This window comes from Myodes glareolus, chromosome 8 (assembly GCF_982192425.1).
Source record: "Myodes glareolus chromosome 8, mMyoGla1.1, whole genome shotgun sequence".
NCBI lineage: Eukaryota > Metazoa > Chordata > Mammalia > Rodentia > Cricetidae > Myodes > Myodes glareolus.
The window spans coordinates 10,529,050-10,555,496 of record NC_142033.1 but is presented as its reverse complement, the minus strand read 5'-3'; the positions used below and the strand labels follow the sequence as shown (position 1 = coordinate 10,555,496).

The following is a 26,447-nucleotide window of genomic DNA, read 5'->3' as shown; positions in this document are numbered from 1 at the left end:
GAAATGGCTTGATACTTGGTAGAGGTATTTGTAAAAGCCAAGATTATTGTTCTTTTATTTAATTATGTAACATGGTAACTGGATTTTTTTTGAACTCTAAGTTCTTGAAAAACTATGGATTTTTCCCTTCAATGGTTTTTCTTTTAGATAAATTGAACAGGTTAATGATCTATAACACGTTTTCCTTTCCACAGGACTAAATTGTTTGTGTCAAACTTTCACATCAGGGTTATGTAATACATTTTAAAACAACTGGATCATTTCTGGGTATATATTTACCTTAAGAGAAAAATGTAAATACATAAACCTACGAAAACTGATTGGTAAAAGAGAAATTGACAATCAGTAGACAAGAATGACAAATTAATAAGTCAAGAAAAATTTTCTGGTCCCACTTTACTGATAATTAGTAATCTTAAATATTCCAAAAATGAAGAAATAAAAAGAAAAAAGGCAATTCAAGAAAATACTAAATTTCTATGAAAATCCACTGAATAGCAAGTGTTGCTTGCCCCTTTTCATGTCCCATGTGCTCAGGAAACACCTGCACAGCTAACAGGCTGTCCCCACCCTGGCATGGCCCTCTTGCATACGAATGGATGATGGGTACAGAAACAAAATGAACCAGCAGCTACAGAGACAGAGAAGCACCAGAGACCATGTCCTTCCAACACCCTTCCAACGCCCATCCAACAGATACCACAACTACCTAAAGAAGGTGTGGGTCTTGTTGGGGCTCCCCACCTGCCCAAACCCCAACTTCTCATTTCCAGGGAAGAGCTCTGCAAAGCTACAACTGTCATTTTATAAGGAGCAATGCCTGTCCAGGTCTAATTTTTGTAGCCTTAACTGATGAATTAATAAAGAGATGGGCAACAATATAATACAGTGTGTTACATGGTTCTGGAATAATAAAAGGGCTGGAGATAGACAATACTTAAATTCAATTACTAAACCCCTCAAATCCTCCAAGGTACAATTAGCCAATTTTAAGAATCCACAAAATCTCCTTAAAATCTTCTCATTTATTTTCTCATTATTTGTGCCATTAGAATTAAGATTCTCTTCAATCCTTGCCTGGGCTTCCTAACTCTTCTCCCAGGCAAGGTCTAGAACTTTTCTTTCCCTATCTCCTTTCCAAGTATTCTCCTTGGAGGTCATCCCAATATTGCAAGTTCAGGTCTTCGAAGTAAGTAGCCTTTGGAGACTGAACAGGCTGGTCCCATGGTTTTCTGTACTAGACTGGGGACCCCACCTAGTCTGTGTAGGTCCTCCTGGCCCACATCTTCCTCCCTGTTTTCTTACCTAGTTTCTTTCCTTTAGTTGAGTGGTACTTAACCGGTTCAGTTTGGCCTATTGTACTCCATTAAACAGTGAGGTCAATGTTGGATTATGAGAATGAGATGTTAATAATGGCATAAGGAATATTATGATAAACAATGAATACTTAGCAATATTTAGTTACATATACTTGAAACAGATTAGATGCTAAGGTTAGGAAAAAGACAATGCAGATCCATTCTGTTGGTTCTCTTTTCCACCAGGCAGGGCACAGCATGTGGTACACAGACACAATGTACAGTGTAGCTCCTGTTAAGGGGAAAAGCTAAAATAAATTCTAAGAACCAAACAGGCCCCAAGTCCAGGGCCAGTATTCTTGGTATCCAGAAGAGCCGGACCTCTAGGAAAACAAAGGATTGACTGACACAGGGAAGCGACTTGCTCACCAGAGGCTGATGGTATCTCATGCTCGCCAGCAAGTCTACTTGAAAGGGATAAAGCAGCCAGCACTGTTTGTGAATGCTGACTTCTGCCAAAAGTGCCCTGGGTCCTCATGACTCAAACATTGCTCCCTGCCCCAAATAAAAATGTCATTAATGAATAATAGTATTTAACTGGGGTTGTCATTTTTCTTCTATATATCCTCAACAGCCAAAAATAATCCTTAAAAAAAATCAGTTCTTGTGCTCTGAATGTCACATTACCAATAATTTCCTCCTATATCCTCAAATCAGCTACACACTATCTTGGTTTTTAATCCTCTTTGCATAGGCTGACCACCCTGGTCACAACTATGCGCAAATTAAGGCACGGTCATCACATGCCACGTTCCAGCTACCGTGCTCGGGAGGAAAGAATAATAATTCACCCACCTGAGTCTGACTGGGCCAGACAACAGCCAGGAGCACGGTACCCTGATCCCTAGCCTCTTCCCGCTTTATCCTCCCAGCTCGAGACCCGTCCTCCCTGTGAGACACCATCAGGGCTAAATATAGATCTACGCACACCAGCAGTTCCTGACCATTGTCACATGGCGCTGCTGACGAAGGACTCCTTGGAGACGCGTTCACCCAAACATACATACACAAGTATGCGTGCATATTTATTCATATGCACCAGACCCCGCGAATTCATCTGCAAAGTGGTACATTTACATTCAGAAGAGAAAACTGCAACCTAGAAGCTCTTCCGGCGCTGTTTACCACACCAGTCCACCCGCTTCTCCTCGCACTATCTACCAGAGGGCTTAGCCACGGTGCTTTGCTTTGCCTGAACTGCATCAATTTGAATGGGGTAAGGTGGCAAGCAATAGTCAAATCTCTCTCTCTCTCTCTCTCTCTCTCTCTCTCTCTCTCTCTCTCTCTCTCTCCACACACACACACACACACACACACACACACACACACACACAGAGGCGCGCACCCCTTTGCTCCCCATTTGGCCTTTTCTCTTGTACAGCCCAGAAGTTGTTCTCGGGGCTCTCCAATAAAGAGGCGCCTCCCTCACGCTGTCAGCCCACGAAGCTCCAGGTACCCTAAACCACGTTAGCATAAATAACCCAGACTAGCGTCCGAAGGCAACTCACCTGGGTCCAACGCAAACGCAAAACAAAACAAACAAACAAACAAAAACAGGCTACTTGTTCAAGTTTGCATAAGAGTCAGGGAAACACAAGACTTCTGTTTCCCTGTCTGTTCCTACAGTCAGACCTTAGATTATATGGAATCAGCAACAAAAATAAACAACAGTCGGTACACTCACAAACACCCCAAGAAACTAGCCCAAAAGTATATGGAAACAACCTAGGTGTACACAGGAAGCTTAGAAGGAAAGCAAAAAAAAAAAAAAAAAAAAAAGAAAAAAAGAAAAGAAAGAAAGAAAAAAGGAAAAAAAGGAGGATGAATGCGACTCCAACTAATACAAACCCTCAAGATCTAACAAGATCTCTAAACAGAAGGCCTGGCTGGGCACTGGGGCGAGGCGCAGCACTGCGTCCATGGATCCCCGGGTCCCCGGCGCTCAGCTCCGCACCTGTTGGGACCGCGGCAGCCTCCGGCACGAAAGCACCGGGCGCGGGAACTCCTACGTCCCCGGCTCCGCCGGCGCTCGCTTACTGGGGACCTCGAGCTACGCCGGGTGCACTGGATAGCTAGCTGGGTCCGGGAGCAGCATTCACGCAGCCCCGGGACTCCGTGCAGCCCGCTCCCTCCATCCCGCCGCCGGGACCCGCGGAGCACCTACCCGCACACGGCCCCGGGCCTCCGCCTCCTGGCTGCTGTACCGCGGCGCCCCCAAAGGCGAGCTGAGGACCAGGAAGGACCGAACGCAGAAGAAAGGAAAAACCCGCCGATCCAGTCGGGGTCCTTGTTTATACTGAAACTCCAGCCGCAGTCGCGCACACCCCCCTTGCTCCTGAGTGCCCGCCTCCTGCCGCCGCCGGCCCCGCCCCCGCCTCTGGCCACGCCCATTCTCGCTGGCCAATCGTGGCGCCGCTCTCCGCCCACGCCGCCCTGCAGTGGGCGCTCGGGGACTTGCCGGGCCCCCGCGGGTTGGGACTCCCGTGACGCTGCGGCCGTAGCCGCCCACGCCGCCTGCCGAGGCTGGGTTGCTGGCGCAGCGGGTCTCAGCAGCCAGGGCTGGCCCCACTCCGGCGTGCGCTTCCTCCTTCGTGCCACTGCCCGCGGCTGTTTGTGCAGTCATGTGTCCCCGAGTGTGTATTCATTTGCCTGTGTGCTCTACCTGTAAATACCGGCTCGACTCGTTGTACAGTATCTATTATCATAATTATGAACTGTAGGTTACTGTCCGTGTAACTTTCGGAGCAAATCCGGGAACTACCGAGTACTGGCTGGGTGCTAGGTGTGGTGCAAAACGCTGGGGGCGCACTGGTGGCTGCGACCCGCTGGTCCCAGACCTCTGAAGCTTACTGGCTACTGGAGGGCAAACCCTAAGTAAACTGCCAGTCACTGAAATTACAGGTGTTGAAACTTTCGAGAAGGAAAGGAATCTTCTCTAATACACGAGGCTAGTCCTCAGTGAAGGTTGTGTTATCATTGTAACCACATACATAAAGCTACCATCAGATACCTGACAACTCTTTTAGAAAAAAAAAAGGGGGGGAGGGGGCCTCAAAACTTCCCTTGTAGGCGTGATAGAAAGGTAAGCGAAGAAGTGGGGGAAAGAGATCCGTGGAGCGGGGTGGAATTGTATAAAATCTGGAGACTTGGCAGCGCTGTGATCCTGGATAGAAATGAAGGATTTGAGAGCTTCCGTTCGTATATAAACACTATTGGACCATTCAGTGGGGCTGTAATTGGCATTATTAGAGCCCCTGGTCTAAGGTCCCTGCCTCTCTCCTTCCCGGAGTGGAAGGCGCCACCTTGACCTAATGTTCATCGCCTGTCCTCTGGCTGGAGAATCATTAGCAGGGTCCCCTCGCATATCTCTCTAGCCTATGCTCTCCTTCTACAGACGGGTCTCCCCGGACCAGCAGTTTTTTCTCAAAACTCTGAGCCTTTTGTTTAACTCTGGCATCTCTGCGCTGTGAAGGGAAATGGTTTAGGACAAATGAGCAGTACTGCGGGCCCTCAGTCATGACTGAGCTTTCCATCCTGTGTTTGCTAACAAAGAGACCATAGGACACAGGGCAAACCACACTCCTCCTGGTCCTGCAGCAAAACACTAAGTGAGCTGGACCAAACCAAGATTTCTTAATGGTGCCACCAGTCACACCCTTTGTAACCACTGTGTATTCTCACAAGCCCAGAACACTGCCTTTTTACTTTCCAGAGGCTTACCCACTAAACAAAAAGATGAAGTTCACTTTATTTATATTCTAAAAAATGCAAAGTGGATGCTACTATGATGTTGATACAAAGTTTTGTTTTGTTTCTCAAACTGCATCCAAGCGCCCTATTCTGCCCAGGCCCTTCTAACTCTGATGTAAGTACTGTGTTGTGCAGACAGGGCTCTGGAGCCAGCATTCAAGCCAGAGCCCTGTCTATCACACAGCTATCTCTACAAGGCACTGGAGGACTCTGGGGCCCTGTTTACTCACTAAAACATGGCATCATGAGAATCAAGCAATTTCTTGAAGGAGTACTGGGACTAAAAGAGCTAGGACATGAAAGGGCTTAAGACACTGTCTCCCAGAGACACCTTTCTTGATTTCACTTAAAATTAGGATCCACTCCACTTTGGACGGTCCTCCTCCCGCTCTTGTTTCTTGCATAAGTCTTGTCACCATTTGACATATCGCATTTTGCTTATTACTGAGTCTCTCCCCTTACCTGATAAAATGTGAGCTCCATGGGATCAGAGCTGGGCGTTTACCTGCCCTGTTTCTCCCATAAGTGCACTGACCAACACATAAGCCCTTGATAAGTGTGTACTGGCTTAATAAACGGATGGATGGATGGATGAATGGATGGATGGATGGATGGATAGCTAAAGCACAGTATGTAATTTTGTTTCAACTGTGCTTTCTGTTTTCTATACCTCATAGTTTCTTTCTGATCTTTTGACTCCATTAGATCAATTTGTGTCCTCCTGAAAGGTGTTGGAGGGCCAGTGAGATGACCCGGCAGGTAAAGGTGTTTGCTACCAAACCTGACCACCTGAATTTGATCCCCAGGAATCACAAGGTGAAAAGAGAGAACCGAATCCTTCAACTTCACACACACACACACACACACACACACACACACTTGATTAATATAAAAAATGTAAATATTAGTAAACTCAACAATAGTAGTCAAGCTGAGTCAAATAAAGCCCTGAAGAGCAGAACCTCATCATAGCACTAAAGGGTGGCGGTCCGTGTTACATTTAAACTCCACCGAGACTGTGTAGCTCTGTAGGGAAGGTTGCTTTTTCTAAGCCTCCTGCACTTCAGGTACACAAAAGAAGTGCAGGTATCATCATGAACAGTACAGATCCAACTTCCTTTCTTTTTGCCACTTTCATTTCCAGAGAAAAATCCCAACTTACATCACACTGTATTCAGTATAAATCCACCTTTTGGGAACAATGATACTATTGCTGTACGAATCCGGTGAGAACATAGGCTGAATAGTCATTGTGTAATCCTTTCCATTCTGTTTCCTCCATTTCTGCTCACCTTCTGCTTTTTAAATAATTCATTTCATTTTGCTTATTACTAGAGGTGTGTGTGTGTGTGTGTGTGCCAGTGTGTGTGTGCGTGTGTGTGTGTCTGTGTGTGCATGTGTGTGTGCCACTGTGTGTGTGCCAGCGTGTGTGTGTGTGTGTATCAGTGTGTGTGCGCACGCGCCAGTGTGTGTATGCCACAACATGGGTGTGGAAGCCTGAGAACAACCTTTGGAAGTTTTTCCATTCTAGATTGCAAGGATGGATCTCAGGTGTCAAGTTTCATAGCAAATAGGTTTTTTTGGGGGGAGGGTGTTTTGTTTTGTTTTATCTTGTCTTTTGTTTTTTGTTTCGTTTTTGTTTGTTTGTTTGTTTTTTGGGACAGGGTTTCTCTGTAGCTTTGAGCCTGTCCTGGAACTAGCTCTTGTAGATCAGGCTGACCTCAAACTCACAGAGATCTGCCTGCCTCTGCCTCCCAAGTGCTGGGATTAAAGGTGTGCGCCATGGCCACCGGGCCTCGTAGCAAGTGCTTTTACCTGCTGAGCCTTAGGTGTAAGGATTGTGTTGCACACACTCCAGTTGAGGCTGGGAATCTCAGGATCACTTTCTCCCCCATTTTGATTAGTTGAGTAGCATTCATTTACTATAAAGAAGAAGTTTCTCTGACGAGGGGTGAGAACTTGTCCTTATCTATGGGTGTTAGATAAGTATTTAGCAGACAGTTGGAAGCAATATTAATTTAGCAAAATGATTGTAGTGGAATCTCCTCTAAAGTCTATGACCTCTGCAGACATGGGTTCACGGCTAGGTTGATAGCACCAGGCATAAGCCCCTTGCTATTGAGAAGCCCTTAAGTCCAATTAAACAGCTGCTGGGTATGCTCAGATCTTAAGTGCCACCATTGCAGAGCTGGGGCTGTCTTCACTGTGGCTCACAGTCTTTATGACCGGGTAGCGTTATGAACAACACTTTCCCCCTGGAAGTTCGCACAGTACCTTCTGATCCTACGAGTTGTAAGAGATCTTTAAGGGCTTTATGAAACTGTCATGTAAATCCTCAGAATGTGTCTATTCTGCCCTCATTAATGTGTTCTCTAGGTCATTCTGGAATGTGGATTCAGGCCCTTGAAGGTGTGAACCCCGAGCTCCAGTTTGTAAATGGATAGAAACAAAGGCACAGGTCACATTGCTAGTCTCCGGTTAGCCTGGACACTGCCTGTTCTTCTAGCTTTCAAACCAAGAAGGGCAAACCCACTCTTGGGAAGGACAGTTTATAATACCTGTCTTACACAATATCGAAAGATGATGAGGATTTTGTACAGCAAAGCCAGGAAGAGCGAGCACAGAAAGTACCGATAAACTGCATCTAATCGTCTCTGGCTGTTACTCCGCAGATTGTTAACCTGCAGTGTATTCAAAGTGGCTTCTCGGTGACAGGCAAAAGTGATGGTTTTTCTTCAACAGGTAAAAAGTAAGGAGGAAATAAACCCTCTGATACCTAAAGTATTTAACAGATGAACCACTCCCTGTTAAAGAAAGGAAAGTCCTTTCTATTTCACAATTAATAGATTTTAAAGAAAAGAAGACGATGTAACACCCACCCTTACAGACCCCACAGAGGAGGAAACCCTGCAGTTGTGTGGCCAAGACAGTGGCGAGCACAAGGCCCACTTCCTGGGGCCTCTGCCTTTGAGTTTGCGTCTCGTTCAGTTGCAATGGGAAGATGAACTACTGTGCCAGGCCTTAGGACAATGAGAGACCTCGACTCCAGACCTCAGAAAAAAACCCCTCATTTCCTTCATTGATTTTCAGTGTTGCTTTCCTTCACTTCCCTTTCCTGATGGTCTGAGGACCGACAGCAGAAGGGGAAGAAGGCAGCTTGGCGTGCTTTGGTTTCGTGCCCTCTTCCCACTTTGACCTAAGAAAAGCCAGTCGGTGACCAATGTAGCTTAGAAGAAGGCCATGTTGGAATTCCATGGAAATACAAAGGTGGGGGGTGGACGCCAAACATTCACATCCCTGGACCATGGTAAGAACAGGGGAGGACAGGTCTGAAATTGTATTTATTTATGATCCTGACTTCTTGCCCAGTGCCAGCAATTCTTTGCTGACTGTAAGGTTAAGTCTTGCTGCTTTGGGAGAATTTCTATGATGAGACAAACAACCTTGAAATGAATACTTCAAACATTATCAACATGAGTCGGTTTACAAAACTCTTTCCCATCTATTAGTTGTTTTAGGGAGGATACTGACTGACACTGTGGGAGTCTCAGTTCAGCAGCAGCCATGATAGAAGATACACAACTTCTTTGTCTGAGATCAGTGAGAAGATTCTATCCAGCCTGCTAAGACTTCACGCCTAATGGGAGGGCTTGAATACAGAGGACAACTTCCGGAAGGTTCTTTCACTTACCCTCTTGCTGTAATCACTGCCACTCTTTAGCTCACAGACCCAAAACTTCCTCCAAAAATGTAACAACTGCACGGGAAATTCCACCGTACATATGATAGTTTTTCAGTTCCTTTAAGGACGTGTGAAGATTCTAAAACTTACTGAAGACAATAGCTGCCAAAAGGCAATGCTGCTGCTTTTGCTTTAATGAGTGTTGTTATTTTACTTACCTGCCAGTTCCAATTTATTCTTAGAAAGAAGTTATGTGTGACACAGACAATGTCTCTCCTTAGCCTAACTACTGACAACGAACAGCTAATATAACGTGACCTGATCACAGGGTCATGGAGCAATGCATCTCTGTTGATAATGTAATGGACCACAGCATACTTTTCTGCACTGACAAAGAAACACCTAACAAATATGGGTCATTTGATTACAGCATCTCACCACTTTGAACAGGAGTGTAACTGTGCTTAAATTTGTATAGCTACCCTTCACCGTATAAATCGTTACGGTGAAAAGCAGGTGTATTTCTTTCTTTGTGATTTCTACGTTGCCAAGATCTGTCTGTTTTCTTTTGAATGAGTTGATTTTAAAATGAATTAAGAATAAGATAGCTTTCTGTTGTTTTATTTTGAGACAGGGCCTCACGTGTCCTGGACTTCATCAAATGCTCTACTTGGCCAGTCATGACAAGAGAGTTTTATATTTGAGATACTTACCGCCTTTTATATTAAGCTTTCTTATTTTTCTAGAAGGTCCCTTCAGTTCTAACTAATTATCACTCTATGTCCTAGAACACTGAGTAAGAAGGAAGAAGGGAGAAAATGAATAATAGAATAAGACAATTTTAGAGCTGGAAGGAATATTAATTATCAACTCTTCTAATCTTTCCGATCCTCATGCCACCAATCAAAGTGTTTCTGAGATGAAGAAGTTGAGTCCCAGAGAGAATAAATGATATCTCCAAGACTAACAAGATAATAGCAAAGTTACACTTGTCCAAGCCCCGGAAATAAGTCAGGACTTCAAACAGTACCTGATTTGACTTGCTAATTATTATCCCTGCAGGGGCAACTCTGTAGGGCTACCTTTACATTATACAAGTAAAATTTGTTAGGAAACACTGAGAACAGATGCCTACACTAAGGGCTCTTGTTGACAATGATAATGTAGAATTCTCTAGATTCTGCTGACATAGTGAAATTCTCTACATGTTACTAATCCTGGTCAATTATGATCTTACTTAATGTTTAAGGCAATGAAAGAATAAACACTTTGATATCTTCATCCGTAAAGTAATTGTTTTCTGGTCACTCTATTAGTCAGACCTCACAAAATTATGGCGGTCAAAGGGCTTCCTCAACTGGCCTCTGCTGTTGTTATTGTGAAAACTCATACCTGAGGATTCATCTCTCGCATAGAGTCAAGCAACCAATCAGAAGATTACGTCATCTTTTAAATCAATTAGACCAGTGACTCTTAACCTGGGGGTCAAATAACCCTTTAACAGGGGTCGCATATCAAATATTTACATTATGATTCATAACAGTAGCAAAATTACAGTTATGAAATAACAACGCAAATTATGTTATGGTTGGGGTCTCCACAATGTGAGGAACCTTATTAAAGGGTCGCAGCAGTAGCAAGGCTGAGAACCACTAAAGTAAACAATTTGTCTAAAGCAATGACTTCTGGCTGATTCTGTAAAGTTAAATCAGTGACAATACCCAAAAATTCATTTTGATTTGTAGATGAACATTATTTCCTCAGTAGAACCAGTATTCTAACACAATATATCTAGATGCTGTTATACATGGAAAAGCACAGTGTTAAATGCATTTCACATACACTCACAAACATTCACTCAGACACACACATACTCTCTCTCTCTCTCTCTCTCTCTCTCTCTCTCTCTCTCTCTCATGAAGTGATCCTAGCAGTCAAGTTTTTCTCCAAACAGCTGAGAAAATCTGTCTCTGGGACCAGTTGAGTCTGGGCATGGTGGGCCAATGAGACTCTAACTTAATCTGTAGAATTCAGTTCTTTTCAGAGAGACTTTGGCAGATTTGACAGTGTGCTGATAATGATCATTTGAGTGCGAGTAAATAGATACTTCACATTCTTATTTTGTGAAGTCCTTAAAAAATGAAAGAATTTATAATCAAAATTGGATTTTTTCCATATAGCTATACTATATAAACTTAAAATTCTATATTTACTTAAACATAATATATACTGATAAAGTTTAAAAAAAAGTCCCTTAACTTTCTCTACTTATGGATTGATCACATTTATAAAGTTGAAGTACCTATCAGTAGTCCGGGTAATTGCATTGGGTGCCACTGTGTAAAATGATAATGTATGTGACGTAAGTTCATTGAAGAATATGACGACCCTCACTTGTTTATCATATGAGCCGCCTCTCGTGTTTTGATGTGACTGTGTGGGGCCCACTCTGTGATGGGCACGGTGACACACGGTTAGCACACGGATGAGCTTGGCTTCTTGACTGAAATCTGCTTGAAAGTCAAATCTCCCACATAACACCATTAGCATATGATTAATGTTTCCAAGGCCTGGAATTAACTGGTGATAATTTTAGAATCTACAATTACCCACACAATTGTCTCTAATTAGCTGTCTCTGAAAGAGTGGTCAAGAAGGAGAGGGAAATGGAGGCTGACTGGGGCTCTGTCTCCCTAAGGCTCGCACCATGCCTCTACTCGCGATCTGTTGCAAGAGCGAAGAAGAGGTGTTGGGGTGGGAGATGGGCTGGAAGGACATGGCTGTGGCAGAAGTCGAGCTCGAAAAGAGTTAGAAGAAAAGAAAGGCAGGTTGTCTGAGCCAGACCACAGCTCAGGGATTGAAGAGATCACCTAAGCGTTAAAGAAACCAAATCTGAGGAAGCCCAGGCCTGCTCTACAGAGGTACGAACTCAATACCTCGCTCTCACAGCAAGAAACGCATGGCAGAGGACAAAACAAAATGCCCCAGTCTAGACAAAAGCCCCACAGAAAAGGAAAATATTTGCCTTATGTTCTGTTTGTTGTTTTATTAGAAACTCACAACAAATTCCTTTCCTAAATACCCCAGTTGAAAAGTCAAACACCAGCTGCTACAAGTCATAAGCCCAAACTTTCTTGATGTCCCAAATACTAATAAGTGCCGTTTTCCTCCAAAATAGTTGAACTAGGACATAGTGTCTTAAAAACATCTCTAAATAGATGTTTGGTTAGTCCTAGCCCCTCTCACTTTAAACTTAGTCATAACCTTTTGATTCAGAGTACACAACAAAATAAAAATGAGCATGAATTTTGCTCTTTCTCTTGATGAGACAAAACAACTGTCAAAGCCAGCCTGTAATGACTGTCACAGTACAGCAAACTTGAGGAAAAACCGAACAGGCAAGGGGCCCCGCGGAGCTCCATGAATGTTACAGGACAGTGCTCGCCCTCTGTGTGTATGCATGTGCATGTGCGTGTGCGTGTGCGTGTGTGTGTGTTTCTCTCTGCCCCTCCCCCAGCCTCTCTATCTTTCTGTCTCCCACTCACCACTACCCCACACCCCTTCTGTGGAAGCCAGGCTACAAAGATGGGTAGGCAGATAAAGTGCTTGTCTCATGAGCACAAGGACCTGAGTTTGAATCCCCAGAACCCTTGTATCGCCTGACATGGGAACTCACATCTGTAACTCCGTTGCTCCAATGGAGAGATGTCCAGTGGGTCTCAGGCCAGCTGACCTATTACTCAGGAGCAGACAAGAGACCCTGTGTCAAACAAGGGAAGGACCTACACCTGAGGTTGTGTACCTTGGCACCTCTCCCTCCCCCCTCCTCTCTCACACACACAATCTGAAAGCCGCAAAAATGATGAAACCATTTTCATCCCAAACTGAGGAGCAGTCACCCATGTCTCAAGAAAGGGGAAGTGTCTGGCCTGCTAAGCAGAAATGCTCTGGGGGATAAAATAACATGGCAGGGGGCATTCGCACAGAGGGTAGCAAGACTTGTTCTGGAGAGCTCTGGCGAGAAGCAGTACAAACCAGGAGAACTGGTGAGCAAGGGAAGAAGACAGCTGTCTCACCTGGAAAGCAGTATTTCAAAAAGGACCTTGGTCAGATTCAAGCAACCGGCTCAGAGAAGCTATTGTTTCAGATTCTCAGAGTTCGATGTGAAGTTAAAGACGGCAGCTTCCTGTGAAGTTTTTGTTTGTTTTCTTTGCTTGCATTTTATTTTGAGACAGGTTTCATGTCGCCCTGGCTGGCTGTGAATAATTCACTACATAGCCTGACGATTATCATCTGACCCCCCTGCCTCCACCTCCCCAGTGCCAGGACTGCGGGTGTGTGCCACCATGCCCAGTGTATGCAGCCCAAGGTTTTAAACGTGCTAGGTAAGCCCTCTGCCAACTGAGCTGCACACATCCCCACTCAAAAACTGCATCGAATCCACAGTTGTCAGACTAAGAATATGTGATCTGCAATAACCGAGTGGCTTGACAAGGCCCAGGAGTGACAGACTTGCTCCAGCCCCGCTGGTGTCGGAGCCCGTTTCTGCCTCGTGGCACTGATGTTACTGATGTTCACGATGCTCTTGATTTGAGCCTAGGAATATGTTTTCCCTTTACCTTCAGGCCCCGGCAATGCAAAACAGTAAAAAGCAAAACCATATTCCTAGGCTCTCACCTTAGAGGGTTTGATAATCTTTTTTTTTTTTGAGCCAAATATAAGCAACAATGATCCAGGAATGTAAATTTAGATAAATATAAGCACCGTGTTTCAATGTGCTAACAGTTTGGTAGAGTTTTTATAGTGTCCGAACAAAGTAGATCATAAATCAAAACATCTTTTAAAGACATTGGGGCATAGACATGGTACCATAGGTCTTAGTGCTATCTGATGACACTCTTAGTTTTGGGGGTCTATCCAAAATGATTTACCTAAGAGTTGTAATATGTCAAACACGGAGATGGGCAACAAGCAGCCACGTAGGAGCTAGGATAACCCAAGGTAACTTGGCTATGGATCTGCAATGTTCCTACCCTCCACATCATTAACACTCTAGTCAGTTAAGTAGTCTTGTGGAATGCTCGACAGAGGTGAAGCATTTTTCTGGATGTTAATGTAACAGCTCAAATCTACATGAAAGCCAGTGACTAGAATGTACTGCACCTACCAAGACTCGCTAACATTCCTGCTTTAGTCTGGTTAAAAGAGACTTAAGATTCAATTTCTGTGACAGGCAGCGTTTTGTGACATTAACCTTTTATTCAATGTATCTGCATGTCACTCAGGCAACCAACTGTCCTGCTTGGCCTGGGACCAGCCAGGTTTAATACTGAATTTCATATGTTAGAAAAACCAAACCAAATCACTTTTTCTTTATTTTGTGTATTGGGTGGGGGAACCCATGTGACTTGGTGCTCATGTGACATCATTTGTTGGACTTGGTTCTTTCCTCTCACCTCCCGAGCTCTAGGGATCAACCTGGGTTTGCCAGGTTTGAGGCAGGTGCCATGACCTCCTGAGCCATCTCCCCGGCACTAATCCCAAATGTTTTAAAGCAAATGTTTAGGAAAAAAAACTTCAGGAATGGGTTCAACAGGGGGTGGTTGATCACCTAAATTCCAGACATTTCTAAAAGTTTTCTGCAGGCCAGGCCCTGGAGAAGGCATTAACCAAAACTATTGAGGAGAAATGACCGCCCCAGAAGATGGTGGGTCTTTTCTAAATAAGCAGTCCTTAAAGAGATGCCCATGCCTGAGACAGAGATGTGCTTCTCATGGGGACCCACTTGGAGGAGGCTGGAAATGAAGGCAGCTTGGCTTTCAGACCTGAAGGATGAGAAGGTGTTAGCAGTGGATTTTGTCAGGGGAGGGCCATTCCACTTCATTTTTAAGTATGAAAAGCACTTCAGGATCTCTGGAGGATATTAATGCTCTCTCTAAAATTATATGTCTATTTTTGTATCTGCTATTAGAATGAGACTGAGTGAAAGTCTCAGGGTGAAAATGTAGCCCTGTTGGCAGGCTGCTTGCCCAGCATGGAGAAAGCACTTGATTTTATCCTGGGGACTCACAAACTGGAACACAGGAGGATCAGAAGTTCAAGGACATACCATATACAGAGAAAACAACTCAAGACCCGCCTGATATAGAGGAAAGGGGGGGGGGAGTAGAGAGAGGGGAGGAGGAGGGAGAGGAGCGAGGGAGAGGGGAAGTGAAGGGGAGGGAGAGAGAGAGAGAGCGAGCTAAAGAGATAGAATTTCAATAGAATAATTAGAAAAGGCACAAGCTAACAAGGGCCTTGTCTTCACTCTGCCCTGATAACAAAACAATACTTGGCATACAGCAGGTACTCAATGCTTAATTAGTAAATACGCACATGAAAACATTACTGCCTTTTAAATGTATTATGTTCAGGCCCTCAATCCACTTTCCCTGAATACTTCCTTCTCTTCTCCCCAGCCTATCCATAGCCTGATGTAATTATAGATCAAATGGACCATGGCTCAGCCGTAGGCTTCAGGCTAGCAGTATCCTGGGCCAGACTATACCTGCTGGTTCAAAGAGAGACTTTGTAAGCCTCTGCCTTTGCTAGGTGCCCACGTGGGAAGCACATGGGAAGTACTCTGCTACCTGAGCGGAGGTGAGATCTGCTTCTGTTTTAAGCCCTGTGTGTCATGATCTGACTCTAAGGCAGAAAGACCAATGTTAAGGCACAGCATTGCTGCAGGCTGGCAATTTCACTGTTTGCATTAGCGAATTTCTCCCTTCCTCCTGCCACTACTTCCTATCACTTTCTCCCTGCTGGCCACGCCCCCTTTCTTTGGTCAGCTGGCTTGAAAGCTCAGGGCCCTCCTGACCCTCAACACCTACCTCAGGATAGAGGCTCTGGCTTCTGAGTATCACTAAGGAGAGCCTCCCTCTTTCCCTTGTCTATTGTGGCCCCACTGCATTGTGAGATGAGAGACTCGTCAACCCCTTCATGTCTCCCCACAAACAGACACACACATGATTTACTTCAAGGTCAGAGTCTCACGCACCCCGTGGGATCGGAAAAAGAGTTGTTCCTTTGCTTTCAATGAACAATGGTTTGCTATGTTTAACAATCTGAATCCTCAGGTTTGTTATTTACACTTTTCTATACATAAGGCCCAAATGGTGGATTACTTACCTGAGCAGGAAAGAAGCAGCCTACGCTCTCCTCTCCCGGTGGCTTTCTTCATACACTTCTACACATACAGGATGAACCTTCAGAGTCCTCAGATGGGTTATTAACAGCTGCTATTTCCTTTATTTTTAGTGCATTTAGTTTTCATTTCTGTGTAAGCGTGTGCAGGGACCCTCAGGTAACAAGGCAGAATGGCAGACCCCTGGAGCTGGAGTCACAGGCAGTTGGGAGCCACCTTGTGGGTGCTAGAAACTGGGCTCAGGTCCTCTGTGAGAGCAACCAGTGGTCTTAACTGCCAAGTCATCTCTCCAGCCCTTTTACCTGACTTTGGAAATCTACTGACAGCACCTTAATCTTCAGTTCCTACATAAAATATTTAAATAGCTGGCACAGACTAATAAATCATAATGGTTAACACTAACAACTTTCTGTACATTAGTTGTGCAATATTAGTAGATTTTAGAGATTTGATGTCGTAATGCCGGGTGCCAAGTTGACAGCCATGGGCATGTGTGCAGGACCCAGCATGACAATCACTTTAACTTAAGGGGATTTTGTTTAGGGTCCTTTGGGGACATCCAAGTTAAATGCAAAGAAAGGTAGGGGACACAGCTAACATTGATGATCATTTTTGTCCCATGGTCTCTTGATAAATATTCTTAGTCTTATAAAATTCATATACATGCTTCACATTGTCCCCACCATCCCTGGAGTGGAAACTGAAGATGAGAGCATGCATTTTGTATCTCAAGCGGCATTTGAAGAACAGATGCATAAACAATGGCCTGCTTTCAAATAAGTGCCGCAACTCAAGGGAAACAGAAAACTATGTTCTTTTCCCTCCTTCACAAGTGGTTATGAAGTCTGGAGCAGGCAACGTTGCACAATGACCGAGATCACCCACCGTCGAAAGAGGAAGAACCTGCACAGAACCCCAGCGCAGAGAGGACTCTAGGCTACTCTGAGCCACACAGCTAAGACCAACCCTCCCCACCCCCCGCCCCACCGCCACGTTTAATACTAAATTATTGCTTGTTTTGGAAATGAAGTTAAATGATGCATCCAGTCATGGGCACAAACTCTGGAAAATAGAACCCAATAAATAGTAGCTAATTAAATATAATTACCAAAACTATCCAGCAGTCTCTTTCATGCCTCATACCTCAGACTCTCCCTGATTCCTTTAAAAGTCAGGTGATCCCAGCGCCAAGGCAGGTACAGGAATATTGGGAGTTCAAGGCTAACCTTGGTTACATAAAGAGTTCAAGGCCACACTAAGCAACTGAGACTATTTCAAAAATCTACACACACACACACACACACACACACCTCCTTTTAAATGTGTGACTAGCCAGGCAGCATTTGGCTGAGGCACAAGGTAAGAGATCATTATGAGTTCAAGCCTGCCTGGGCTATACAATGAACTCCTATCTAAAACCAAAACAGAACAGAAAAGAGAAGAGAAGAGAAGAGAAGAGAAGAGAAGAGAAGAGAAGAGAAGAGAAGAGAAGAGAAGAGAAGAGAAGAGAAGAGAAGAAACCAGGGTGACTGTGGATCTTCTTATTCTGTATAACTTCATTTTGTATCGTTGAAGAACTATTTAAATATTTGAGTATTAAAAATACCCCTAAAATACATTTGTTTGTACCATCTCCTAAAATAAGGATTTTATTATATATAACGCAATACAGTACATTACAGTATCCCTGAAGAATATCCAACAATATCCCTATGATCTAATTTCTACTACATATTTAGATTTCCTAAATGAGTCTCAAAATTATCCCCAAGAATATTTTAAGCCTCTTTAAAAAACTAGACAATTTGTCCTAGAGAAAGCACCATTTTCTGTATTTGCCTGATATTTGTCTGTAAGTGATTTTTAATGGTTCATCTAGCCTCTATATTCCTTATATATCTGAATACTAATCTTTGGGTTTATTGCTTTTAACTTGAACATTATGGTGAGGATGCTTCTTTAAAGTCAATATTACGTAGCAGTTCATACTCGGCCTAATCAAACTTTCCATGACCACTTCCTCTTCCCAACACGCTGCGGCTTCCTGGCTTTCTCTAAGGTATGACCAGACCAGTGGTTTTCAACTGTGGCTTCACTTAGAGCCCTCTACAGAGTTTTAAAAAATATTTGTGCTTGAATAACACTTCTAGGCTTGAACAAAGGGATAATGAATCTTCCCAGGGCATTCTCATGTGTAACTCAAGACAGGGAGTGTTGGACTCCACAAAGTCAATGGTCTGTTTTCTTGTTTACTCGCATGCATTCTTAGTGTTAAGCAGAATGCCTGACTCATAACGACTTCTTAACAAGACGTGAATTTCAGCACATAGATGGCTTCAGCTTTCGTCCATGTTCTGACTTTTTCTTTTTACCAAATGGCTTGCTATGAAGCTAATGGGCTTGAGGGGAAGAAAAGCTGGGATTTGCCTCAGTTGTTGCTGTTTACTCCAAACATATTAAAAAAAATTCCAACCATCGGGAGGAAAGCTGCTAGGCCTCTGAATGTGTTCAGACTCAAGTTGAACCAAGTCTTACAAGAGAATAAACAACTGTCTGACTTGCCAGTGCTTGCCACAAACAGAAATCAATTCAAATAAGCTAGGGGTGGCCATCCTCCCCTAAAGAAACCTGTGTCAGGATTAATTCAGGAAGCAGCTAACACACTTGCTTACAACCCAAACTAAGTGAAAGCCATCAATAGCCCAACAGGAAGTCCATGAAACACTAAAACTACCCTTTGTTTCTAAATGACTCACACAGAAGAAAAAAATGCTCACTCTTGTTCATAATAGAAAAATAGTAAATTCAAAACATACTATCTACTCCTGAGCTTGGCAATATCTCCTCTACCGTGAAAGGTTGTGAAACGTGCTCCCCTTTGTTTCTGTTTTTCTTGTTTGGTTTTTCAGACAGGATCTAGCAATACAGTTCAAGATGCTCTGGAACTTACTTTGTATTTCAGGCTGACCTGAAACTCTTGACCCTCCTGCCTCAGCTTCCTGGCACTGAACCTACCAGTGTCCGGTCCCACATCTGACGGAGACACATGTCTGTTAAGAAATTCCAAGAAACAAGAAACCCCAAATTTGCTCCTCTTGACCTTGAACTTAGCCATTCTCTAAGGAAAAAAAAGATAAATGTCATTAGCACAGAACTGGCCAGAACCCTCTGAGATGCTCATAGCAACAGGTACCTTTTGGCTATGATGGAGACTCAGTGTAAGACATAGGGGATGGTATTCCCTAAGAGCCATGAGAGAAATGAACAGGAAGGAACAAGTGTCTGCACTGGATTTTTCTATACATAAAAAGTCCCTTGGGTGGGTAAACAAGGAACTGATAAGTGGCTGTCTGGGAGTAAGGCTGTAAGAGGAAGAGAAACAGAGGGAAATTTCCACAGGGTACCTTTTCACAGCTTCTCCTGTTCGAACTGTGTGAATATATCACAGATTCAAGCTTTCAAGTTTTTTTTTAAAGTATTATTGGATGTTCTTGGAAACATATTTTTAAAATATAATGTATTCCAGATATTCTTACTGCCCTTATTCCTGTTGGAGGATCCTAGAAATTTCTTATATCCCTCTCTGGTTTCACTAAAAATGAAAGTGAAACTTTGCATATTTCTCATTCCCAGGCCTAAAAATGGTTCAGAAGAAACGTCTCATGATCTTTTCCAGCCTTGAGTTGGGTTCTTCTGCTTCATCTAACATTTCACTGTTTATACATGCACGTGGCTCAATATCTCTGATCCTAGAGATCACCTCACACGGAAGCGATAGTATTAACATGAAGAGGATTTCTTTGTCATCTGAAGCATCGTTTAGGCTCTACAAGAGACTAGGTGGAGAGAGAAATTCTTTGTAGGAAAAAAAAGATTCTTCCCAGATAAACCAATAAAATCAAAAGAAATTGTGATTGACACCTTGATCTCTCAGCATCTACTACTCTAGGTTAGAACTTATCTTCTGTATGTATAATCTAACAAAAAAGACTGGGGCTTTAACTGTAACCATTGCCCTTCACCAAGTGCAATACATACCAGTGTGTCTTAGGAGTCTGGCAGACTACAGTTCTCGGTTTGGCTATCCTCCCTGCATCTTCCCTCGGGCTCTTAGCTAGAAAAGGAGGGATGGTACCTCATCGGAATGCATCACATTTCTCATACGGTGACCAATAGCAACGACTGTGGTAGATTTTTGAAAGTGCGCACTGAAAATAGTTATAATACGGCTGTAATTATGGTAAAGACGTCGAACACCAGACGAGGCGGAGGAAGAATGCAGTCCTGGGAAGCCAGGGAAGGAAACTTCAAAGGTCAACACCAAACAAACCTTGACAAAAACCAAAACTGGTCAGAAGCACAAGTGAGGACAAATTCCCGTCCAGATAGTTTAATCCGCGGCCTCGTTGTCCCATTCCTTTGCTTCCATTACCTAAGCCTTGAGAATGCATGGGAAGTGTGAGGAAAGAGAAGGGAAAGTGGCTAAGGACGCTGTCCCCAGAGGGACAGAACACTGGAGGAGAGAGAAGGCACAAAGGACAGTGCCGAGCTGGTCCCGGCCTGACCAGGACAGCTTACAGAGCAGCGGCACGGAGGGGATGCTGCAGTAAGCTAGCACTAAGTGTCTGTGAGCTACCAGGGTTGCTGGACGCTCATGTCTGTCTCATTTAACCGTCACGGATGGGACTACTGTTGCCTCCATTTTCTAGTTAGGGAAACAAGACAAGTGAAGGTTGATTGCCTCCAGAGCCTTGACGATCCCTGAGACGATGCGAACCTGCTTGACCACTCCGTCTCATGCCATAGTTATTGATAAAGGTTGCAGACGATGTGGCCCAATGGAAAGAGAATTTAAAAATAGTTACAGGACCATTAATAATGCATGTCTGAAGTTTAAATACTAATTCATTGCTGATGATTTTCTTTTCTGAACATTGTTTAAAAAAAAAAAGTACAGCTATCAAGATCGACTGATGCGAAGTGTTTTCTTTCTGGGAGACGGCCTAGAGGGGCTCTGCTTTGTGATGGACCTTCAGGATGCTCCTATCAGAAGGACCAGAACAGGGCTTGGGGGTGCTTCGTAAGCACTGTCACATAGCAACATAGCAACATAGCAGCGCGCGGGTGAGATGAGCAAGGAGCACCTATTTCTCTGCCCCGAGACTGCTTCTGCAGGACGATGAGATTCAACAGAAGTCTAAGTTTTGTGCAGCATTCTGAGAGAAGAGATGAGCATGCTGTTAATCCTCCCAACAGTCCGAGGTAAAGTTAACTCCATTTCGAAAGCAAAGAGATTGAGACACAGAGAAGTTAAGTAACATATTCAAACAGCTAAAAATGATGTGGCTGGGATTCAAACTCGGGCGGCTTGGGGGAAACATCTCTGTGCTGCACTTAGCTCCTCTCACCTAGGGCTCAACTTCAAAAGCAATTTTGCTGCCTAACTTAAAACTCTGAAATTCTAGAGTTAAAGAGAAAAGCGTTCACTTATCTATTTATTAAGTCATTCCATTACTCACGCTTCTATCATGGATTATACTCCTGTTATGTAACAGTCTTTATATTAGCAAAAATAGACAGGATTTCTGGGATTCTTGTACTTAGATTCTATGGGAGTGACATACTTAGGCTATTACACAAGTAAACATAAAATCATACATGCTCGTAAGCACTTGAAGGAAAGATATAGGATGTTACAATAGGGGAGAGGGGTGGGGGGATGGCTCAGAGGTCAGGAACACTGGTTGATGAAGGCCAAGGTTTAATTCTCAGCACCTATATGATGGATCACAAACATCTGTGACTCCAATTCCAAAGGATCATGTGGGAACCAGGTATACAAGTGGTACACAAACACACACGCAGGCAAAAGACCCATACACATAAAATAAAAACTGACCACAGCGTAAGATAATAAAGGCATTTAAATGGGTACATGACCTAGTAGAGAACAGTAAATCCCGAAGACCTTTGACCTGGGATTGCTCATCTAGGCTCCTCTTAAATTCTTTAGTATTTCAAAATCTCAATTCGCTACCAGAAAAACAGGGTCAGAGGACTGAGTTTGAGCCACTGTGAAGACAACAGACGCTGGAAGACATTCCAGGATCCCAGCACCAAAGATGACAGCTAATGGCTGCCGCTGTTTTCCCATTGCTATGACCTGTGTCCAGCAGAGAACTGGGTGAAAGATTCAGAATGACAACAGTCAGACATTAGGAATGCAGCAAGTAAGGGAAGTCTTTCAGAAATACTACGGATTTTACTGCTGTGAAAAGTATGCTGATTCGATAGATTTATCCTTTTAATGGAGTTATTCAGTAAAAGAATCACATATCACAAGTAAACAATCTGGAAATAATTACCTATGGGGAATCTAATGCCTTGTTAACATTTTCCTGACGTCTCCCAGATTCTGACATGGTTTTGCCCTCTGTCGCATGGTCTTTCTGTTCTTTTTAGCACAGATCCTAGACTGCACCACCTTCTATCCAGACTTTAATACCGAAGTACAGTGGGCCAAGACCAGTGAGGTGGACTGTCCCTGGGTGTTCAAAGGCAGTGCAGGAGCCATGAGGAACTCTTTGCTAGAAGGACAGGCGATACTGCAAAGCCAATTTCAAGGTTTTAACTTGATGGCTTGCAGCTTCAGGTTAGAGAGAAAGAGGAGGCAGGCAGCCTGGTGAGTCTGCCCTCACAGAAACGGACTCTCTCCTGAACTGTGAGGGTCTCAGGAGGAATCTGTCTGGGAGGGTTCCATCCTGCTGTATTTTCTTGGCAGACGTGTGCTTACGTGCCCTTCGGGAGAGCACTTCAAAGCTTGGAAGGCTACTTCAAAAGCTCCCCGCAGGCTCCATCCATGACTGGAGCTAACCCGATTGAGGGCTGAGCTCTGGCAACCTTGGCTACACGGGCAGACCAGCAGCTAGGCCATACACACATGCATATCCAAAGCACCAGCTCTGCCCCTTTGCCTTCTGGCAGGGGAGAGGGTGGGACTATGTAGTGTGAGGCCCCATGAAATCTGTGAAGGGGCCTCTTTGTCCAGGTTAACTATAGACTTTAGCTACACTCTTTATTTAACCTCCAGGTTTGTCTCCACAGTACCAGGCCAGTCCAGCAGCATCTTCCAGGAATTCTGTGAACAACTGACCTGCTTCCTGCTGCCAATGCCTGGGCACCTCTAGGCCTTTTCTTTGATTAGTTTGAAAAGAAAAAAAAAAGTGTCCAACTTCCTCTGCCTGATTCCCTCTAGGAGAAATTCTAAAATATAAGAGGGAGCTTACATTAGAGCTGGAGATGTGGGACACTGAGTGTAGACAGCTCCTGGAAGCCAGTGTTAACCACAAACATGCCATCCATGTCCCCCCCAAATGCAGTTGGCTTTGTTGGTAGTGGAGGTAGCAGTGTGTGTTGGCGGAGGCTGCTTGTTCCCTTCCCAGCCACCCAGACCAAAATAATCACTCAGAAGCTATATTGATTACAACACTGCTTGGCCTATTAGCTTAGGCATATTTCTAGCTAATTCTTATATCTTAAATCAACCCATCTCTATTAATCTGTGTATCATCATGTGGTTGTGGCCTACCGTCTGTCCGGCATCTGGCATCTGTCTCCTGTGGCAGCTACCTAGCTTCTCACTGACTCCACCTACTCTATATATCTTTTCCAGTCTAGCTATATTCTGTTAAGCCATTGGCCAAAAGCAGCTTGTTTATTAACCAATGACAATAAAAACTATTCACAGCATACAGAGGGGAATCCTACATCAGTAGTGCTTTGTTTTTGTTTGTTTGGTTTTTTTTCTTCATCAAAAGAAGCAAACAGTAGACCTCAAGTTTCCAGATGGATTCTTCAGGGCTCAATCTTTCCTCTCGAAGCTGGTTCATTCACTGTAGCTGTCTGTTGGTTAATGACAACAGCAGTGTAGGCCCCTCCCCTCCCGTACACATAGGTGCTGCATACAGTGGAGGAATGGGTAGGGCCTACATGAACCAGTAGACAATGTGATAGGCTAAGTATGTCGGCCTAGAACTCTAACATTTAGGAGATTCAGTCAAAAATGTTGTGATTTAAGGCTAGCCTAGGATATACAAGAAGACTTTGTCTCCAAAAACCAAGCCAACATTTAGAGAACAGAGGGAGAGACTTGAGAAGTGGACAGAATAAAGAAAGAAGAATGAAGGTAAAGAGAGAGACCTAGACAAGAAGCAATGGGTGTGTGTGTGGGGGGGGGGGGTTCTGTGGACATAAGGACCCTGGTGAGAGCATGGGCGTAGGAACTCAGAATTGAAACTTCTAATTGCAGCTTGCTCCAAAAAGAACATTTCCAAAAGTGTTTACCATGCAGGCAAGGACAGACAGATGCCTGCAGTCACACAGAGGCAAGGACAGACAGACGCCTGTAGTTATACAGAGGCAAGGACAGACAGATGCCTGTAGTTAGAGGCAAGGACAAACAGATCATCACACAGAGGCAAGGACAGACAGACGTACACCCGTCAGTCTAACTTTACCTTAAACCTATGCAGCAAGGGGGATGCTGTTCCCTCCCTCTGGCACACCAAATGACTTTTAAAATGATGGATTCCCATGTGCATCTCATCAATAAAGCTTTTCACCACTCCTAGACTACAGTCGCTATGGGAAGCCGCTATTGAATAAAATACATAAAATATGGAAAACCGATGTATTCCGGGAAACCCATGCCTGCTTCTTCCTCAGGAAAACAACTTAGATTATTTGACTGATGTCAAGAAACAAAAGCCCCTTGCCGCTCTGTGCTCATTCTTTCTCAGGGATAGAAAACACCTTCTTGTTTATTGTGTGCCCTGTGGCTGCGGTACCTAGAGTTTGGTTCTAGAAATAAAGAAGGAAAAATGTCTCCAAACAGTTTTTCTGAGAAGGGCCCCTCCCCCAGGGCTGTTTGCTGTCATCCCCTTTTCTTCTCCGCTTCCTCCCTCCAGCTTGACGTCTTCTCAAATGCTACCTGACAGACTGCCGCCATCACCCTGTGAATGTAAGTAATTTCCTTATTGACAGCCCCCCATTCTCTCTGACATCTGCCAGCACTCTCTGACACTTGAATAAGCATTAAGACATTAACAGTCTGGCACAGGTTTAAGGGCTGGAATAGTAATGCTTGGCAGGCCTGCTGCACAGAGCCACAAGCAAAGAGACCCCCACCCATTCAAACTCCGCCGTCCTTCTGCTTGGAAAACGGAGCAGAGCCCGTGGTAAATGTCGATTACTCGCTTCGCTGCGTTGGCATTTTGGTGTCTCCTTAGGCAGACCAGATTGGACATTAAAGGAGAAGAAAAGGAAAACACGGAAATGCCTGCTTCTGAGGCAGTGGGATGACAGGGCAGGTTGCCGTTTAGTGGGATGATTTTAAAGAAGCTGGTTTAGAAAGAGGCAAAGTCAGGCTCCCCTAACTTGCACCCGGAACATTTGCATCAGACTTTCTTCTGATAATATCACATTCGTCCCACACACTCGAGCTGGCAAATGCCAAGGATTTTTTTTTTAAGACAAATGTGTCAGATCAAGGATGTTCACAAAATGATTAAGGGAGAATACCCGGGTAGCCTTTGTTGCTAGAGTCTGTTCACCGACCAATGCTGAAGCTATTCACACGCAAGGTATTAAACCATTAAGTGAGTCATGGGGCTGCCTCACTTCTATTCTAAAGAGGGTTTATTTGGAAGCAGAAACCTGTAATCCACCCAGGTAATGCTAAAATTAACATCAAAATAGAAAGGCAGAGCCCTGCCTGATTGGGACGTTTTTTTCTTGAGTCAAAAATGACTCAATGCGACTGCAGAAGGGAAACAAAAGAATTAAAATGGCCTTTCTAGAAGTCCAAGGTCATCTGTAACCACCTGGCCAGCAAGACTCTGTGGCTCATGGCTCTCTGCAGGCTCTCTGCACACCTTCTGGGGTCCTAGACCATCACACCCCTCCATTTAGCACCATGATGATAGGCTAGCTGCCCATGCACAGGATATACTGGGTATAATGGCATTCATTTTGCTAACTACCTTTGTGTTCTTGTTTGATCTGGACCTGGGGTCACTGTGTCAGGATTGCAAATGAGGAAGAGAACGTAGCTCGGAAAGAAGATGACACTTTGCCCCAGATCACACGGGTTATTAGGAGCTGTGTCATAATTTGAACCAGCATCTTAACTTCCGTGTTGGTATGTTTCGCTACATTCAGCTCCGGCCCCAGGGAGCAGCTGGGTCCAAACTGCCAGCAACAAGGTGTAGTAAACCTGGAAGGGTGGTAGTCATCTTCCTGGGGCTGCAGGAGCGTCTGTGGCCTCAATAAGCCTGGTGGAAGCCTACTGCTGAAGCCAGAACTCCAATCCTCTAAGGGCTCTGAACGGCTGTTTGGGGCAATGCTGTCTCTTCAGAGGCAACACTGTCAGAAACACAACAGAGTCCAGACCAGCAGCCAGTGGGTATGGGTACTC

At 44.3% G+C, this 26,447-nt stretch overlaps 1 protein-coding gene across 3 annotated transcripts in view; it reads right to left on the bottom strand.

Moving 5' to 3' along the window:
- The window catches only part of Rasgef1b (RasGEF domain family member 1B), a 509,760-nt gene that overhangs the window by 31,781 nt on the left and 451,532 nt on the right, over positions 1 to 26,447 (bottom strand). The window contains exon 1 of one of the 3 annotated variants that reach the window (XM_048426389.3): positions 3,523 to 3,680. The exons of the other annotated variants lie outside the window; for them this stretch is intronic. The gene's annotated coding sequence lies outside the window, so the exon portion shown is untranslated. Of the gene's footprint in view, positions 1 to 3,522; positions 3,681 to 26,447 lie in introns of those variants that run through there. 3 annotated transcript variants of the gene reach the window in all.